At 38.2% G+C, this 21040-nt stretch overlaps 1 protein-coding gene across 3 annotated transcripts in view; it reads left to right on the plus strand.

Annotated features, from left to right (window-relative positions):
- The window catches only part of LOC150086396 (MICAL-like protein 1), a 59952-nt gene that overhangs the window by 15140 nt on the left and 23772 nt on the right, over positions 1-21040 (plus strand). The window contains exon 1 of one of the 3 annotated variants that reach the window (XM_090371351.1): positions 11712-12045. The exons of the other annotated variants lie outside the window; for them this stretch is intronic. The gene's annotated coding sequence lies outside the window, so the exon portion shown is untranslated. Of the gene's footprint in view, positions 1-11711; positions 12046-21040 lie in introns of those variants that run through there. 3 annotated transcript variants of the gene reach the window in all.

The following is a 21040-nucleotide window of genomic DNA, read 5'->3' on the forward strand; positions in this document are numbered from 1 at the left end:
TCCTGCAAGTGTCGCACAAACATACACCCCAAGAGCGGGGCGACCCTGGACTGTCAGAAATCGACGCACTAGGCGAATCATAAAATCTGCATCGTCAAACTCCAGGTGCAGATGTCGGCTAAGGTTTCTTTTTTTTTTGTTAACTAGAAAACATTTTACTGAACATCTGAATCATTATGTCCGAGAGGGTCACCTTGACCTCATGTCGCCAATTAAAAGAATTTAGCTAAAATATTATATATCTTTGAAATAAATAAAACCTTTGAAACATTACTGATAATTTAATGTATAGAGAAAAGAATTGTCATATTCCCTACGTATATTTTCAAAATCGAAATAATGGCGTATTTATATTGCGTGCATAGTTACATTTAAAATTTTTTAAAACTTGTTTTACTTTGAATTTGGCTTCCTAGGCAATTACCCTTAACTTTGAGGCGTCCCCTCTAACTTGGCACCTTAGGCAACTGTCTAGGTCACCTATATGGGTGGCTACCCCTGCCTCAGTAGCAACAAATCAGGGGCGCAACAATCCATGTAAAAATACTCTTTCCAGTCAAAACATTATGATCACTCTCGTGTTTTAGCAATCGGCCATTACTCCCCAACTGGTGGCGCATATGAAAACTGTGAATCTTGTGGGCTGGTCGCCCACAAGATTCACAGTTTTCGTATTGAATGAGGGAAAAGGGGAAAAAAACGAAAGAAAAATATTCCCGGCTCTTATTCACCTTGCTCAGAGCCCTTGCAGGAAAGCACAGTTGGGTATAATTGCCTTCCTACCCACACCAGGTGGAAAAGACGTGAATCCGGTCAATGATGCCAGGAATTTTTATGGACCTTTTCACAAAGTGATTGAGTTAGTCGGTTTCAGGCAAGAGCAGCATGGTTTCTCTGCCGGAAACTCAGGTTTTTCGCCCAGCAAGCAGTAAAGCGATTACAGAATATTATATACGGTGCAATATGGCCTAAGTTGGTGATGCATCTAAAACCGTACAGCAACTAAAGCTTGCTCAGAGAAAACTAGCAAAAAAAAAAAAAAAAAGGGGTCGAGAACGTAAGATTTCCTTTGTGGGGTTTCATCCTATCATTCACGGGACTTTAGATGAAATAGAGAGCAGTGGGTTACCCTTTTGAAATAGGGACATCCGGATGAAACACAATATACAAAACGATAATGCAAATAGAGATATGCTGATGTCATTTCCGGTGGCTAATAATGGGCATGCTTAAAGCTTTGTCTGCGCATGCTCTTATAAATTGACATGTTCACTGGACAGAACTTTATTTTGCCTTTTTCGCAAATCCATTTCCTGTTCCGTTAATGTTTTTACAAACAGAAGTGCAAGTGTTGTTAGATTTGTTTGCTGGAGATTACAAGCAATAGTTAAACTCCATGAATAAAACATGCCAAACTTGATTGTCCTGGTGGTTACTACAGATAACATCTCCTATTCTCTTCGTGTCTATTTTCGGATTCGTAATCTGATCTTAATGTTCCTGCTTCCGCTCACTGGCTAGGAAAGGGGGAGTGGGGGGGGAGTTGAAGAGTCTTTTGAAGAAGTCTTAGTATATTTACCGATCTTGGCAGCATTTGTCCACTAATGCAGTGCACTGAGCTTCTTTAAGTACCAGCAACGCCGCCTACGAAAGACAAGGTCAAAGGAGCGTCACATGCCGAGTGATATACGACACCTCTCTTGGGACTTGTCAAGCGGCTTGCCCCTGTTGGTAGGGAACAACGTGGATGGGCTGTTTTATCGCATTTTGTTATCGGAGGTCCCTCGCAGATCATCCGAACTTCGGCTCTTGTTGATGGGTGGGGTCCGATCACACAAGCCGTCACCGGCTTGACCTGCACGATACGTGCCGTTACTTGAGATGGCTGCAGGCTGTCGGACGACTGTTAACAAAACCCAGAGTCCGGAAGAGATACACAATGGGGCGAATAAAGAAAACTAAGTGAAAATCTTTCTTGATTCCCTGCTGTGTTGACCGTTCATTTCGGTAACTTGAAGAGACCATGGTGACGTTATCTGATTGACAGCTGCACACTAACCCCCTAGGTCACGGTACAACCTTCCTCGAGATTTAGAAAATAACCAAAACGCTTTATTGAAGCAAATTGGGCTATTGACCAGGAGTCACACACTGACGACGTGCAGTCCACCAGTTCAATTTCTTTGACTTTCTCGGCGATTTTATTCTAATTATAAAATGCAGTCCGGGTTAGTGAACCAATCAATTTGAATTCTTGAAATCCAATTTAAAATTTAAATAGATGAATCATCATCAGAAAATACGTTATTCAAAAGCCCTCCAGCTACTGCTAACTCTATCCCTGCCGGTGGCCATTCTCAGAACTTTTAAAACATTTGTTTTGGCTCCGATCTGACAATTCTATATATATATATATTTTTTTTTTTCAAGTGCCACAATGGATAAATTGGAATTACAGATTAGTGATTCGGTTCCTCTTTCTCTGCAAGGGAAAACACCCAAAACAATCCATGAATAAATAGTCGGTTTATGGAGAAGACTGCCCAGGTTACCGTGTTGTTGCACATTGGTATAAATAGTTCAAATTTGGAAGAACCTCAGTGCAAGATGAAGAAATCCCAGGACTCCCAGCAAGTGGTGTAAAAGAAGAGTGTTGCAAAAATTAGGGCATTAATCCTGGAAGATGGCCGTATTAGCGTCAAAGAACTAGCTGCAGGGAGCCAAATTAGTGTAGAGAGTCTGTGGAGAACATCATCCATCAACAGTTCCGTATGAGTAAAGCGTCTGCTAGATGGGTTCCCAAACTTCTGACCCATTTCCAGAAGAAAGGGCACAATGTGCATATGAAATGTTGTCGGTGAGCCAGGAAAAACTGAAATATCGCGCATCCTGCTTATTTCCCCGACCATGCGCCCTAGGATTTCTTCCTCTTTCATGCCCTGAAGTCTTTTCTTTCTGGAAAACACTTTGCTGCTGCTGTTGATGTGATTTCTGCTGCCGAGTCGTGATTTGGACAGGACTTCTACAAAACTGGCCAGCGGAAATGTATTGAGGTGGAAAAAATGTCTTCATCTGGTGACTATGTTGATAACAATACAAACATTTTCTGAACTCAATGCTGATGGGATTCTTTCTTTGCTCAGATTACACACCCGAGGGGGGCATAAATTCAAATTGAGGAAAGGCAGTTGCAGAATAGGTGTGCAGAAATTTGCCTTTGGCCATCGGGTGGTTGATTGCTGGAATAAACTTTCACCTGTCGTTGTGGAAGTTGACAGCTTAAATAAACTCAAAGAAAAACTTAGCGAATGGAAGGGTGAAATGGGGGGGGGGTTGGATGGTGCTGTATAAGCTTGCTTTCTTGTATCAATATGCCTATGCTCTCCTATTTTAATTTTTTTTTTGTATGTCATTGTTAGCAATATTTTATTTAAATACATGTAGTCGAAAGGGACAGTTTATTTACTCAAAATAAATGGGCGGGGTTTCTGTTAAGTAGACCTTTTCTAATTAACTTCTTAGAAGCTGATAACTAGATTAAGAATCTTGATAACGGTAGAATCAAATAATGACCTATAGCAAATCCCCTTTGTTCTAAGACCTCATTCCGAAGCGTCAATTCCTAGAATCTGAACGAGTACAATTTCAGAACATATTGGCAAGAACCCTTGGAGGTGGAGTCCTTTCCAAGAAAAGATAAACTCGATGTAGACAAGATTTACTTTCATGTTTGTGTTCATGATGCATGCAGTTTTTTTATTGTCTTTGGCTCTTAACGCTGCTTAGCCATTCTTTGAATTTATAAATAAAATTAACGGCTGATCTATATTTCCAGGAAATAGAACCTTGCTCATCTTTTTGGACATTAATTAAAAGTTTAATTCTAATTCCGAATCGGTACTCCAAAAATATCAATTTGTATTTTGTAATAATGAACATTAGTGATGTTAATTTTTTTTTGTATTTTCACTAAATGTCGCAATGACAGCTTACTTTTAATGACTTTTGGAGGAATGCTGTTTTGTGGTGCACGTTTTAATATTTCTAGAAATTATTTTTGAAGTGTGGTTATAACGAGGTGAGGAATGTCGCAAACGGAATATTCGTGATAATTTTCAACTATCGTTAAGTGAAATATTGTTAAGCGAGGTACTTTTGAAATGTTGGGCAACAAAAGTTGTTAGATGCAATTTTTATGAATAACATTCCTTATTACGCGATAGCCTTATAATAGATGTTATGCAATGAACTGCTCAGCTAAAACTGATTTAGCATCTTGCAATTGCTTCATTTTTGGAAAAATAAAAATGTTATTCAATAGCAAAGTGTTTTCCATGAAGAAAAGACTTCAGGGCAGGAAAGGGGAAGAAATCCGAAGGTGCAAGGTGTATGTTGTGCCCTTTTCTTCTGATGAGAGGTTAGAAGTCTGGGATTTTTTTTTTTTTTTTTCTCTTTTGGTAGTTATTGGCGCATCGGCTTCTGTGGCCATAGTGCACCTCCCAAGGTTTTTTGCAGTAATTGGATCCAAGCCCGAGGCGGGATTCGAACCCGCGACCTCTGGGTTGCTAGGCAGGTACTTTACCCACCCGGCTAGCCCGGTCGGCTTGGGAACTCATCTATCAGACACTTTACTCATATGCAACTATTGATGGATGACTATTTGACAAAACACAAAAATAGATGAACATAAAATCGCTGTTCTGTTATAATTTTTTTTTTTTTAAATTAAAATCCCAAGCACGAGAGGTATTAGAACCTGGGATGAAGGCTGAGAAGATGAAAGAAGATACTTGTTGACATTAGACTTGAATTTCTGTAGATTTATAATTTTCGAGAAATACGTAAGAAGGGAGATTGTTTCAGAAAAGGGAAGTTGAAAGAATAAATGAGGAAGAAGAGTTGGTTCTGTGAACTTGAAGTTGGATAAAAGGATGCTGACTGGTTGCTGCAAGTGTTGGGACTGGTTTGGTAGGGAAAGCGGGAATTATAGAAGGCGTTTAGAAGCCAATTCAGATCACTGCCCATAGAAGTATCTATAGAAAAGGCATGTAGCTGAACGTCTGAGACAGAAAGCAGAGAGAGACTGTGTTAGAGATGGGTCATTAGTTAACCTAACTGCCCTCTTTCCAATGGAAATTAGAAGCCTGGGAGAGGTTTTGGGGCACCGTTCCAGATGTGAGAACGATATTCCACGGGAGGGCGGATTTGCGATTTGTACAGGGTGAAAAGAAAAGTAACGCTGAGAGCAAAAGAGAAAACAGAGTTTTTTAGATGCATTTGCGATCTTGTGTAGAAATCTGAGTGTCATCGAAAATAAGAATAAGAGCAGAATCCTTTTTGCGAGACATAAGACTGAGTTTTAGAATAATTGAAATCAACTAGTTATATTTGCCCCACTGGAGAATAACCTGGAGATCAGCATTTAGGGAATTGGTAGCGGATATTCGAGAAGTTAAAGCTGTTTGTGCAGGGCAAGGGCTGCGAAACTGGAAGGTGGAATGCACTGTGCTATCATCAGGAAAACTATGGAGAGGATTTCCTATCAACGGAAGGCCATTAATATACAAGAGGAGAAGAATGGGAGAAAGAACTGAAACTTGGGGAACACCTGCATTGGTGGAGAAGATAGAAGACAGAGCCGAATACCATCACCCGCAGTGAGCGATCATAGAAAAAACTGGATATCCAATTACAAAAAACAGTTGGCAAACCATAAGATGGAAGCTTATTTATAAACCCTTTATGCCAAACACGATCAAAAGACTTTGAAACGTCAAGAGCAACTGCTTGAGTTTTTATAAAATTTGGTAGTAATTTCAATTAGGTAGTGTCTTCCCATAAAAATCGATAATGCTTGTGCAATTTCTACCACTTGTTAATTTACATCGGGGCAGGTGTACTGGTGTTAAAAGTGTAAGCCTTCACACTTTTTCACCGAACCCTGAAAAATTAAATAAAAAAAAAATTAATACAAAACCATGTTATTTCTAGCTTAATATACTTTCAAAATTAGATCGGATTATCTGATGATTCCTTTCATCAGATAATCCGATCTAATCTGGATGAAAGGAATTATCTATATACTGTAATAATTTGCTTATGCCCTCTGTCCAGAACGCTCTTTGAACTTTAATAACTCAAAGACTAAACAAGCTTTTGACCTGATTCCTTTTACAATAGGTTTTATTTAGCAGTAAAATTGAAAAAGAAGGAAAAACATTCTAAAAAATTTTCAAATCCAGAGAATTGATTTAGCTCCCAGTGCTTACTTTGAAGCGAAGAAAATTTCTTAACTTTTGTCATCACAATCAACAAATCTCAGGGCCAGATTTTGAACAAAGTTGGCGTTTTTGCTCAGGGACAACTTTACGTAGCTATTTCCAGGTCCAGATAAAAGTTCCATTGACATCTTAGCTAGCAGCAAAAGGAGCCGAGGGAAAGATTTTTTGTAATTACTTGGATATTAATCTTTACTTCTCTGAAACAGTTTTGACGAAATATTCACCACGGCTATTCTAGTTATTCATAAATAATTGTTTTAAATTAGGTTCTGCTGTCAATTACAGAATAAAAATCCGGATTCCATATCAAATGACGTCATCAGACACCTAATGGAATCCGTGCTACTATGTAAGGGACTGTAATTCTAAAAATCTAATTTTTTGGTCAGTGAGTGTAACTATATCACGGATCATTAATTAAATCCCATAATACTTACGCCTCTTCCAACTTTATGCCTGAGTCAGGTATCTCAGTAGTTACATCCTGATCCTAGCGTTGCTGGATATTCTTTATCGCACTTTAATAACCGTATATCAATCCCTAGTTTTTCCTTTTAATTATTTTATTCAATGCAAATTTAAATTCCAATTTGTGTAAGGATTCAAACTGGCTCTTAAAATTTGCAACATTTCGGCAACTAACGGCCTCCGAAAGAAGGCCAAGTCTTAACACATTTTAATTAAAGAAATGGTAATCTTTCATTAATTAAAGTTTAAAAAAAAACTAATTTTAGATGGTTTTGGCTTTACTAATGAACGAAATCTTGAAATCACTTACTCGTTAAATTATTTTAAAAAATAATGCGTAAAGTTAATGACTTGTAAACAACATATATGACAAATACGTACTTGTTTGAATTTTAGATGGTTTTCGTTTTACTAATAAACGACATCTGATTTCACGTACTCGTTAAAAATTTTTTATTTTTTTAAAACAAAATGCCTAAATTTAAGAATTATTAATTTATGGCTTCCAAATATTACAAATACGTACATGTTTGCGTTAACCTTACTTTCTACCAAACGATTGTTAGTTTGTGCATTTAATCTCGTCCTCAGAATATTTTAAGATTTAAAATAGGTATATTATATTTATTTCAGCAGGGATTCGCCCAATTTTCTTCGGTCATCAGGTAAATACTTCCTTATTTTCATATATTCCATCACTAGCAGCAATGAGCGCGGTCGGTGAGCAGGCTCACGTGAAGCCTGCTCTAAAAATGGATGTAATCACTGTGTAGGTAACTTTTATTGTTTTGGAGGAAGACAAGAGCTCTGAGGAATATGTGCACGACTGGGGTTATCAGTGCAAGCGAAGACAGGAACGTTCCGCAATTGCCATGCCTGGACGCGTTTAATCCTGTTGTGCCGTCAGCGTGTGCGTTAACCATGACACTCGGTTCGCTAGCGTTGTTTATTACAGCCGACGTTCAAAGCTTTGTATTTCTGGCCGCATGACCGCACTTGCAGAGATGCGAGTCAAGGGAAGTGAAGAGTGGGGGGAAGTCGACAACTAGGGGGTTAGTCTAATGCACGTGAGCCGTGGGAGTGCGTTTTGTTTTGAAGTTGCTTCCTGGCCTTCTTCTGTTGTCCAGGGTTGCAATTTGTGTAATCACTGCTACAGTCAGTTTTTTTTTTATTATTACTTCTGTAAGAAGTTTTTGTTTAGTAAAATGAAAAACAAAGTTTTTCAAGTTTTTGAAACAGTTTCTAACTCTCATTTATTAGCTTGTAGGGAATTCATATTGCTGTTGCCCTAATCACTACTATCAGTGACGTATTCAAAGGATTGAGGTTAAACTATGGTTTGGGGTTTCTATCTATAATTAGATTGCTTTTTTAAATTTAAAGTGGAAATTTAAGAATCAGTTACTCGTAACGTTCTATTAAATCTTTTTTATTTTATAATTGAGTAATTTTAACTTTTGTTCTTTTTCTCGTATCGGCTGCCTAGTTTAGAATTGTCACCTGATACGCTGTGGTCTAATAGGAGTTATTGCTAACTATTGTTCTTCAGGAAAAATTAGGAATAAAAGTTTTGAAGAATACAGTTAAAATACTGCAAAAATTAAATGAAACACTCGCTACTTCATGCAGTTTGTAACATTTCTGTTGACATGTTTCTAGTAAAATCCTCGTATAAAAATGCGGAAACAACGATTACCCTCCCCCCCTTCTCCGCCGCCATTCTGATGACCTTAGTATGAAAAGAGAATGACCTTCGTTAATAGCTTCCAATCGGGAACACCCCTCCAACGTCTTTCAGCGTTAACTTGTATACAGGGGATGAAAAGGGGTGGTATGAGAGGAAGCACATGGCTGTTCAACCTTCAAACCTCGCAGAATGAAACATTGCACACAACACTTGTGATTTTGTTACGGTTCACCGAGCAGAAATGGCGGCAAGCCTCAACAAAACCGTGTCTGTCCTGCAGGTCATGGCCTATTGACTATACCGGAGTTCAGTGATGAACACGCTCCCTTTGACAGCTGGTTGTCAGTCAACAAAATCACTCAGAGGAGAAATTGCTAATCAAACGTTCATTTCTGTCCCTTGAACTTCAAAATAAATTTGCGGAAGAAAATTGCTTCGATTGTTACTGTTAACGTGAGGACAGCTCAGGTCATGGGATGTCAATGTATTATGTTTATGAACTGCATGTCTTCTAAGATTGGTTTGCCTATTTCATTTGTGCGACGAGAAAATTCTACTGGAAGCACTGCACCTTCTCCCGACACAGGTTGACTGGGTTCTACCTAAATGCTTCATGAGTTCCTAATGACGGTTACAAGATTCGAACCTTTTACTGTATCTGTTTAAACTGGAACCTTTGACAACTCCACAGCCAAAGAAGTTTCCATCAGACTGCAGTTTACACGCTCCACTAATCCACAGTTTTATAATTAATACAAAATGAACTGTTATATGGTATTCTTGGCCATTTTCTGATGGGATTGTTCAGTGCAGCTCTAACCATTTGGCTAAATGGACTAAATCTAACCATTGCTAAATGGATTAGGGGAACTGGCCTTTTAGGGAATCTTCCTATTTTGTGCTGTATATTTTTTAAGATTTTTTGTTGTTGTTTTGTGTTTATGAAAAGGAAAATGTGAAATCTATATTTACTTAACTTTAAAATTTAAATATTTAGTATTACTCAGTAAATATGTAATACATATTGCACTGGCTATAAGAGGACGTATCATGTTATTAGCTCTGGGCGTCCCTTCTTAAGATGGTCTGGGTTTGATAGGTTAGAATGAGCGTCACGGCAGCTGAAGTCATGAAGCATCAACATACCATCTGTAAATTGGAGGGTTGTGACGGGATGAAAATCCAATTTTTTTTATAGTAATAGTAGGGGAAAATGATGATGGAAGAAAGCAAGCTTATATAGCATCAGACAAAATAAAATAAAAATTTTACCCCTATCGATCCCTCCAATATTTGTTTAGTTCTTCCTTGAATTTATTCAAGCTGTCCACTTTTTCACAACAACAGTTGGATGTTTGTTTCAGCAATCACCGCCTGATGGCTAAAGGCACACTTCTGCACATCTGCTCTGCAATCATCCTTCCTCAATTTGAATGTATGCCCCCATGTGCATAGTCTGAGCAAGAGGCAGAATCCTATAAGCACTATAGTTGCTCAATCCATTTGAAGCTTTAAGCACCTCAATCAGTTCGAATCGCAGGTGCCTAGTCTCCAGACACTGCAATTTGCAGAGCTGAAGCCTTTCATAGTAAGAGCATCTTGCTGTTCCCATCACCAATCTCGTTGCCCTTCACAAGATGTGGCCTGGCCATTGCCTTAAACAATGGGATAATCACCTCCTTATCCCGCTAGAAAAATTACTGCTTATCATTGACAAAACCCCATAAGCTGTCCTGGCAACCTGTCTGCCAGTGCAAACAGGCTGCCAGAACTTCCATCAGACTGCACAATTTCCCCAGGTCTTTCATTTTCGACCACCCTGAGTGTATCACCACAGATTGATTAGTTAATCTCGGCTTACTGATACCCATACACAGTACCCCTGCTTTTGTCAATGTTAAAGTTCAATTGCTATTTCTTAGCACATCGGCCTAATTTTTCTAAATCTTGTTGTAGCAGCATACCTTCATTACTATCATTTACCACTCTGCAAACTTTTGTATCATTTGCAGACTTAGACATTAAGCCTAATATACACTTATCAATATTAAATATAGAAAACAACAATGCAAGCACCGATCCCTGTGGGACTCCACTAATAACATTACTCCACAAACAGAGTCCATTAATAACCATTTCCTGTCTTCTTCCACTCAACCATCCCTTTATCCATAGCAGTAATTTTCTCTTAATGCGACACTGCTCCACAATTTGTACAACAGTCTTTTTTGTGCAACAGTGTCAAGAGCTTTTTCTGAAATCCCAGTATACGATATCAAAATTATTTTTTGCATCCAGTTCCTTTGTGACCACATCTTAGTATCCAATGAAATTGGTCAGACAAGATTTCTCCTTGAACAAGTTTGAGAGAGAGAGAGAGAGAGTTGCAACCCTTACTTGACCAATTGAGATCTAGTGTGCAAAAAGACCATAACCTCTCACTCAGGTCTTCTAAGCTGAGCGGAACTGTTTCACCCATGTTTATATTATTATTTACACCTTCGTAAATAACGCCTAGCTGTGGCTGTCCCGTTGCACTTCTCCTAACAAAGTAAAGAGAAGAGCCTGATGTAGCCGTGTATACAGTAGTACACTCGTTTGAGTTGACCTGCTTTGAGTTTATGAAACTATTAAGTAGGTAAAGTAGTTAAATTCTTATATTGTCTATTCCGGGAACTGCTACATGATTGTTCCGGAGTATAAGCAGAATTTTATTATTAACTGATATGTTCCTAACAATAACAGCCAAAGTTTTAGGCCCCAGAGGGGAAACCATTTCTAGTGGTTGTCCTTGGGCTATAAATTTTAGGGCTACTAACAAAGAATTATTGTCCTTTTTTTTTTATACGGTAAATGTTTTTTTAATTAGACTCAACGTGAATCTGTATGCACAATGATTAGGTTAACCTTTGACAGACTTTTTACTAAGTCCTGCCTTAAGTCTTCCTTCAAACATGACAGAAAGTACTGTTTTGACAGGGGAGAGTTCGCTGCACATTGGATAAACGAATGCTTGTCAAACCGATGGCGTTTTATTTCGACACATCTCGAGGACTATCCACTTGGCTGTGGGGTTCTGGAAGTCTCCTGGTGGATTGTTCCCATCTTAATAAAGCCAGCAGTTTTGTAGCGCGTTGTACCTCTCTTTCTTTTGCCGCGAGCAGTCGGCGGGCCTCTTTAGCTGCGTACTGCTCGGGTCAGCACGCCAAGTGTTGCCCCACTGTAATTGGATTGAAACAGGTCTGTGTGTACGCCCCAGCTCCAGGTGGCTCTACTTCCTGTCTCGACAGTTCTTCCTCGTGGTCACCGTGCTTTGTGTGGGAATTCTGCTGCTACTCGCCTGGCTGCATATTACTTTGTTAGCTCAGAACAGGCTGAAAGCGACAACGCACCAGACGTCTCAGCTAGCGACCTGGAGTTTGCTGTGGCTGCTTTTCTTTTTACCAGTTAGTGGTGTTGCAAGATCTCCAGTTACATCCTTTACACCTAAGTTAAACTTATTATTGCTGACTGAAATATATTTTCCCTTCATTAAATTTTGTGGAAAAAAGAAAAATTGCTTCTGAACCATCCGTGCGTGCAGGAGTATCTCTAGTTTTCAGCAAATTTGTAAGTAAACAAACCATTTTGAATCTTTTGAGCATCATGAATTTATATTATCTTGATGTTGATCTCTCTTGAGTATCCCTGAAATATTTTTTTCCTCTTTTTTAACTTGATGATTCAATTATGCATTAGAAATCTTGTTTCTTGCATGGATTTAATGCCTTATTATAAATTTTAAAAAGAAGCGAAATAGTCCAAGTTTGTGTATGACTTCGGATGTGAACTGCCAGTTACTTTAATGTGCTTTATTCCCCTACCCATCCTTTCTTTATTATCTTCCAGTCTAGTGGAAGATGCTAATTGCATTGCTTTGTGATGTTATAGCAATAATCCCTTAGGATTATGAGAATTTGCAAGTATTAGGATCTTTTAACGGTTTAAAATATTTGAAATTTAAGCTTTCAAAAGCAGTTGCTGTACCTATTTAAGAAAGGCCTGTACATTAATCATAAGAGGGAATTCTGAGTGTAGTATTACTGCCCACCGTTGTTACGGGGCCAACGTTCGCTTGTTTTAGCGGAGGTGAGGTGATTGACTTCAGATTGCGTAAGTGGTAGTTTAGCAATAATTCTTGTTATTAAAATAATGACTTTCATTTATTAACAGCGCCATTTCGTCACTATTGCTGGGCTGTTTGGGTTTAGAGTCTCAAAATATTGAAATAATTCTTATAATATATAGATTCGCTCTTCTTCAATGAAAATCAAAGATCCTTGCCCGCTGGCCTTTGTCAACCCATGATAAAACTGTTTAAGTACTTAAATATATCCAGGCGATTTTTATATATCTTTAATTTAAAGTACTGTATTTACATTTTAAATACAAAATCGATTTGTGTATATTTCTGCGCATATGGTAATGAGTTTTTAAAATAAGCTGGGGAAGTTATCTAAATTTTTGATTAGGAGAGGATGGTCTATTTTACAAATACCACGCTAATAGTTTATTTTAACTTTTTATTGCAGACAATATGCATGCATGTATGTTTAAAGTATCTGATATTTTGATAAATTATCTTGCTGTGATTTGCATTTTATTCAGGGTCGCCATAATGGTTTTGCACCTGAGGGGGATTAAATTCAGCGATTTTCTTCCTCCCTTTCTAACTCTTAATTTTTTTTTTTTAAATTAAACATCTCTTCCCCATTATAAAGCTGAACCTCAATTGGGTTGTTTCGTTGTATTGTATACCCTCGATTTTTATTTGTTGTCTACCTGGAATTATTTTTTGTACTTGTTGCGGCCCTCAGGGTTTCACCTATACGCCAAATCCACCTGGAATAAATACTCAAGTTTTCTCACCGAGCGATTAAATAAAATTCTCTGTTTATACTCCGCGATGAGCTCATGGTTAGAGGAGTTCACAAGATAGAGCATACAAGAAACAGCACCGTATTTAGCAGTCACTGGCTTGAACCCCGGTCACTCAAAGCATGTGTACTTATGCACACTCATACCTTATAACTCAAAAGTTATAGGCTACGGTAGCCTATAACATTTTATGTAATGTCACCTATTTCAATTTATAATTAGAATGATGGAGGAACAAGGCTAGAAAATGCATGGTGGATGCAGATGTAAGAAGAGCATTTTTAATCTTAAAAAAAGTTAAACTTGTAATATATTCTTAATACGCTAATTCGTGCAGTCTCGAACAATCCTAAATAGGACAGCACATTCTAAAACAAAAACTCGATTATCCAAACTGGACCAGTTCGGATATTCGATTAATTGAAGCCAATTTTTAAAATTGACAGCAGTTTTTATGTGATGCCTACTTCATATTTGGTCTCCAAACTGGTACCATTTAACTTTAAGTATTTTGAATATCACATTTGGTTTTTCCGATGATTCACAATTTTGTTATTCATGGATAGCGCTACATGTTTACGTTTTTACATTGGCCTTGCTAAAAGAAGTCTTACACGAAAGTAAAATTACTGGTCTTGAGTGAAAGCTTCACTAAAATAGAATTCTGAACACGAAAAAAGTTCTACGCGGATCACTGTATCTCACGAGGTTATCCAATCAAAATTACTATGAACTTATTAAAAACGAAAACATAATTAAATGTGGTGAAAGCGTTCGCCTTACCCAGGACCATGCAATGGTGTTCCTGCGGCACGTTTAGTTTTGTCCTCCCCCCCCTTTCTGTTATAGCCGTGTTAGCTATTTAAACAAATATTCAACCCCTTCTGCATTGGGGTTTCGGCGAGTCGCATCCAGTTCACCCCTTTTGTACGGTCCTGGCCTTGCCCGTATAGACATTCAATCCCCTCTTCTTAGTATAGTGCAACTCGTGAAGCATATCGTTTATCATCAATGGTGTGTATTCAGTTATATTTTGTAGTACACTTTAATTTGCCACACGTCTAAAAGTACATCACTCCATAACCAACGATACGTTCTTTTTCCTTAGTTTCTTTGGTACACCGTTATTGGCCAACGTGCTGCGCGATAACTGTTTATCTAAGTCGTTGTTTTAGTACTCTTAGATACAGCAAGAGGAGGTGAACTGCAGCTTCGGTAGACATACGCTGTACGGTAACAATGGGTTTGCACTATTTTTCATGGTGGTGTTCGAATCCGACAGCTTGGCTCTCGGAAATTAGTATTTTTAAAGACAGAGAATCGGAAAGCTAAAGAAGACAGAAAATCCCTTTTCAGATAACATTTCCTGCATCTCTAATGATCTTAAGTCACGCCAGTTTAACAGCCAACTCATTGGCCAACTTGGAATGCAGTTGCTGGTCAATATCCAGAACCAATCAATGAGACACGCATAGCATGTTGGCTAGTTGGAGTCCTAAGTCTTAACCTGCATGTCAACATTAAGAATGTACCTCGATTGAATTTATACGTTCAAAAAACAAACAAAAAAGCTTTGTTCATTGTTAACTGAGAATCTGTTCAATTTATGTCTGTGGTAATAGTTGTAAATTTTCTTTCCAAGGGCCTTTGAAGATTATAGAATGCAAACTGATTTTGTTTGACAGTACATGAGACTAATGAACGAGTTTGCTCATTTTTATGCCGAGGCTGCAGGAAACGGAACCTTCTCCCTAACTCAGGTTGTCTGTATCTAGCACGCAGTTTGGCAATGTAAAGACCTAGTATCGTGTTGGTCATAATATCTCTTATGGACTGATATGTGTCGAAAAATCACTCCACCTTTTTTTTATCAAACAGTTAGTGACAATAGGCATAAGTGCTTCAGTGCAGGGGATGTGGCTGTGCAAGATACTGTCTGCTGTAACAGAATCCTTGGCACCCTTGGTTGAGGGCATCAAGGATTAGATGAGGGACCCTCTGGTCTGTCTCCCAGGTTGTTCCTGACACTGTCACACACTTTGTTGCGTCATTCGGAATATGTCATGCTAGTTTCCTCATTGACCCACATGTGCATGTGTTGGCCGCGCTACAGTTAGGTTGTGTATAATAGTTATGGAGAAAACCTGTTTCTCAATTTGAGACTTAGAAACTCAGCCCTTTGCCCGAAAATACACATTAGAATTGCCTTCATGGTAGTTTCCATTATATATTTAAGACAAAAAGGTAAATTACTATTTTGCGGATTAATAGGATTTGTTTCCTAATGGTGTTAATCGTCTTTTTCTCTTAAGTTAATTTCTTTCAGGTGCATGCGAGGGATGTTCAGAAAGTCGTGGCAATACTTCTAAACGAAAATTATCTTCAAAGCTTGTTTTCTAACAAGCTCATTTACAAGTTATTTACGGTTACATTCACTCAATTCTGACTTTCTGTATACACCCTAACCTTACTATGCAGGCGATATGTAATATTACCATTAGTGGAATCGTCACGTGTCACTCGTTTGGATTCGAATCATGTCGGAGAGAGAAATTCTTGAAGGCATCTTCAGTCCACCAAACTCAGGAGGAGGAAGTAGTTTTCTTCGAGTTATTCCAGGTTTTTCAGCTGCAAAATATGCAAATCGAATGTGAACACACTTCTACAGACCCATACAATATGAATGAGCAAACAGAGCCGGTGCTGTTGAGATAATTTGAAAAAATGTCTCCTTTTACATAGTTTGTTCTCCGTGATCCATGTTCGTGAGAGTGTATGAGTGTGATAAAAAAAAAAAAAAAAGTTAAGGGACTGAAGTATTGTTTTGGATATTGTTTGGAAGCTTGCAGACTATTCAGAGGAATCTTCTTTGAAGTAGTCTTAACGCTATGCAATTTCTAGAAATGGTTCTAATATATTTTTTTAGAATTGCTATTAGCGCCTGTGTTGCTTCCTGATTAGTTTCCTAAACTTTGGACGTTATTATGGGAGGTTTCCTAAAACGTTCCATAATAAATAAAAATTTCACTAGCAACTTCGCAAATACTTAGTTCGATTACACTGATCGGATCACGAACACGAGTGGTTGAATCGTTGGTTTGAAGTTGAAGGGGCTGCCAGAGCGAAGATTATCTCGATGGATAAGTGGGCCTGTTTAAACTGAAAATCGCTGAAAATTTTTCAAACGACGCATAGCAGGGTCTCAAAGCTTTTGTTTTTTACATATTTCGTAGGATTTTTGCAATTAATTAAAAAACAAAAAAACTTATTTTAAAATGTGAGAAAACAGAAAACTCCTCCTATTCAACTTGCGCTAATACGGACTGACTGCAGATGAACCGGCGAGTCTCATGTTACTGTTTGGAAGTCACTGAACATGCTACACCAAGTTGCAACCCGCAATTTCATCATACAAAATCAGCGCCGAACTTTTTGATCACACCCCACACACGGCCACTACTTCTTGAACAACTCCACCGTATAATTTTAATGTCTAGTTATATATATAATGCCAAAGAGTCTCATCCCTTTGGGACGCATATTTTAAATATATAAGTTCCGCATATTTGCCCATCACCTGAGGAAAGCATGTTTCGTTTTAAGTTACTACCAAATTCTGAGAAAGAAATAGAAGCTTCTGTCATTCTGGACTCCTCTTATCCTAGAATACTGTTGGCGAGGTGCAAAGTTCGCTCGTTAATAAGAGAACTTTGCCGATTTCATTATTGTTTGTGCGTGGTTTATTTTGACAATCAAGGATTATTTTTTTTAAGGATTATTTAAGGATTATTTTTTTTAAACACCTTTTACTTTTCTGAAGTTGAAGCTGGGAGTATATCTGCTAGGGGTACGAAAGTGGAATATTTAAGATAAATTTTGGGAGAATATTTCTGCTAAGAACTCCAAATGAAATAAAGTAATTTATAGAGGGAGATGCGCACAGTTAGTATAATCTCTCCCCCTAACACACGGGAAAGACCAAGTTCGACGAAAAATTATGGGTCTAATTCAGAATGTGGCTCAGTTACTTTGTCTCTGGAGAGAAACTCGGGTTTTTCACCTAGCAACAGGCAATCGACCGCAGAACACGCAATTTACAGATATATGTATGGCTCAATATGGCTGGTGCGCCTTTAAATCCCACAAGAAACAAATGGCTTTGGGAGTTAAACATATCTTGATGAAGATGCACTACAAATATGGGAACTGATTTCGTTATGGACACCGGGAATTTGTATCTTTAGTGGATTGAAGTTTCATTGTCTTAAAAAGCAAAATGTGACAACGATTACACTTTCTCCCCTTGAAATTTGTATTCATAATAAGCTCTTAAGTGGAGCATCATATTTGCATAAACAAATACAGCATTGTGATTGTTAGAATGGGACTGACGTAGCTGTGACGTCAGTCCCAATTCAGCAAGTTTTTTTTTTTTTTTCTATAAATGTTACCTCAACTCTCAAATGTACATAATTTTACTGTAAGACGTTGCAGTCTTATTTGAAAATGTGTCAAGGCACTAATACTTAAATATGTGAAAAGTTTCAGGGCGATGTACTTTGGAAAACGTGATTGGGTGTCACCCTGGTGTTGTAGGTTTATAATATAATGCTGGTTAGGCGAAAATACATGGAGCCACTAGTGGAATGTCAAATTTATTTTTAAAACTAGTAGTTTTAAGGATAAAGAGTTCAACCTGAAATTCATATTGGGAGTGTGCAAAGGCTTCGTTTAGTTAAAAAAAAAAAAAAAAAAAAAAAAAATTCCCTTTATCTACTATATTCATTTATTGCACATAGTCTAGTTTAGTTTTATTTCTGACAGCATCTTAAAAGTGGATAGTAATAAAACTAATAGCAGGGCGTTTAGAATACTTTGAAATGATAATAGTAACCCCAATGCATACTAGTAGCGCACCTCCATGGTTGCGCTACCGGTATAGGCTTTGAGTGTTTATGAAAATGACTAAGGTTCCAGAGAACAGAAGTAGAAGGGATAAACGAGGAACTAAAAAGTTACTTCTGCGAGTTTGAAGTGGGACAGTAAACGGATGTTGACTGTTTGTGGCGCGGGTTCGGACTGATCTGGAAGATTTGGGGGGGGGGGTATATACCATTTCGGAAGAGCACTGCCCATGGAAGTACCAACAGAAAAGGCATGCAGCAAAAGCTGAACGTCTGAGATAGAGTGGAGATTTCGTAAGAGATAGGTCATTAGGTTTTAGGGATACACCCCCGATGTGGGATTTGAGGAAAATCCGCCCTAATGATAGGGCGGATTTTCCTCTAAAAAAACTATTTACCCTGTACAAATCTCACTTGATTTATACAGAATGAATAGTTGTTTAGAGGAAAATTAACGCAGAGCGAAAAAGAAAACCAGTTTTTTTTTTATGGAGAGCAAGTACTACATTTGTGATGTGTTTATGCCAAGAGAGATTAGAGGGCAGAGGAATATCTGAAAGAGATGTAATACTGTCTAGAAATCTGAGCAGTAGACGTTTTTTGTAGGGAGAGAAATAAGACAGGACTGAAGAACGATATGCTTGTTGACAACACCGACCAGACAGAACGTGACTTAATCTAAGTATTAAAAAAAAAAAAGAAGAAAGGACTGAGTTTTAGGATTAAAATTTAAGATTCCTTTCGTCCCACTAGAGATCGGCATTTATGGAATTGGCGGTAGATATTCGAGAAAGCCTCTGTAGCAGTGGGCAAGAGCGGGAGTGCAGTAGCACACGCTCTTTGAGTAGACCGGAGTTCGAACTACTGATTGAAATAACCTTTGAGAAAACGAAACATAAGTCAACCAAGTGGACTGGAAACCAAGCATCACAACCAAACTGAACAGCAGCAATTGCTGCCACATGCCCTATTGGCGACCTGTGCTGGGCTCTAGCCCAACACACTTTCATTCCCTTCCCTGGAGGGGGGAGGCGACAGTGCTCCTGTCCCCTCCTCTCCTCCCCCTATTTTTCTCCTGGTGGGGCACGAGCATGCCCCACTGTACTGCCTTGGGGTCGCCTTCTCTATCGTCCCCATATTTCTATCTTCCCCTTCAGTCTCCCTCCCTACTCTGCCTATATCGCCAGCGGCGCCCCACACAATGAAAAATTAAGTGTCCAAATTCTCACCGCATACGTGAACCCCTTTTGGCTTAACTAGATTCTAGCGTCCATCACCCCCTATTTTTTTTTATTATATATATATTTTTTTTTTCTTTTTTATTTTTTTTTCTCCCCTAGCCACCGAAATCTCAGGAAACTAGGTGGCAGGACCTGCCAGAGTAAATAATTTCTCAATACTGGTGTACCTGGTCTGCCTCCACGGGGCAAAGTGTGGGCAACGTTGGGCTCCAGCAGGGGTCTAGCGGTTAAATGGCCATAAGAAGAACGGTACACAACACTACACTCATACAATATCCATACACTTTTAAATCTCTGGCCTTCCCAGTGAACTGGTACGACTACAATGAAAGCAACGCGGAGATGGGGGTAACCCCTGGTGCCGTTTGACACTAAATACACTTTACTTTACTACTGACTGCTAAATACGGTCGATCTGCCAACCTTTTTTAACCTTCTTTATTCAAGAAGTTGAAGCTGTTTGTGTATGTCAAGGGTTTTCAAACTGCAAGGTGAAATGTAGTGTGCAGCCAAACTGTAGATAGGTTTCCAGTCAGTGGAAGATAGTCATTAATATACAAAAAGAAAAGGTAGGAGAAAGCAGCTGAACTCCTGGAGAACACCAACATTATTGGAGAAGTTAAAGATTGGATCACCATGATCAGAGAGAAAACTGCATACCCAATTGCAAGAAGCAGTCTGTAATTAATAAGATGGGAGTTTGTTAGAAGACCTTTTGTGCCAAGTTCGAACAAAAGCCTTACTAGAATTTATTTTATTATATTTTTTAAAATATAAATAATAATGAACGGGATTTGTTCCTGTATAAAATACGGTTTTTGTTACTTTATATTTTATATACAGGGTTTTTTTTTTTTTTTTTTTGTAATACAGTATATCTATTCAGATGTAAGTAATTTAGTGGCGTCATGACAACGTTCGACTTCATTGTATTTAAGAAGTAGACATTCTGAATATTCAGAACAGTGAAACATGAATAAGAACAAATACGATTGAAATAACATTAAATGGTAACTTGAATGCGGTTAGATAAGTAAAACAATGTAAACGAATATCAGACATCTGTTAAATTAGCTAGAGCTAATGTTAAAAGCTGGTGTTGTCTTTGAGATTCAACAGGTGAATAAAACAACAACAACAAAAAAAAAAACATGGGAAAATATACTATTTATCAAAAACAATTAAAATAATGTCCACATTTATTTCGTAATTGACCGATAAATTACTTTTAATGTTATAATCAGCTGCACGTGCGACAGTATAGGTCGTGAAACTAGCCCCTTTTTGACCAATATATTATGCAGATTTGTATAATTATCCCAGTTTACCTTAACTATTGTTTAACCTCGAAACACCAAGTTCACGTGTTCATTGGCCTTAATATAAACTACTTAATATTGATAGGATACTCTTAGAACTAACCTAGACCACATGACCTGGAAAAGGAGGTAACTGAGTTGCGGATACAAGGTCACTCCCGTGTTGGTATATCTAATGGATGCACCTGCAGATTGACAGAGACAGGTAAGTGTAGGCAAGCAG

Source organism: Mastigoproctus giganteus, chromosome 4 (assembly GCF_048544385.1).
Source record: "Mastigoproctus giganteus isolate SK-2022 chromosome 4, ASM4854438v1, whole genome shotgun sequence".
NCBI lineage: Eukaryota > Metazoa > Arthropoda > Arachnida > Uropygi > Thelyphonidae > Mastigoproctus > Mastigoproctus giganteus.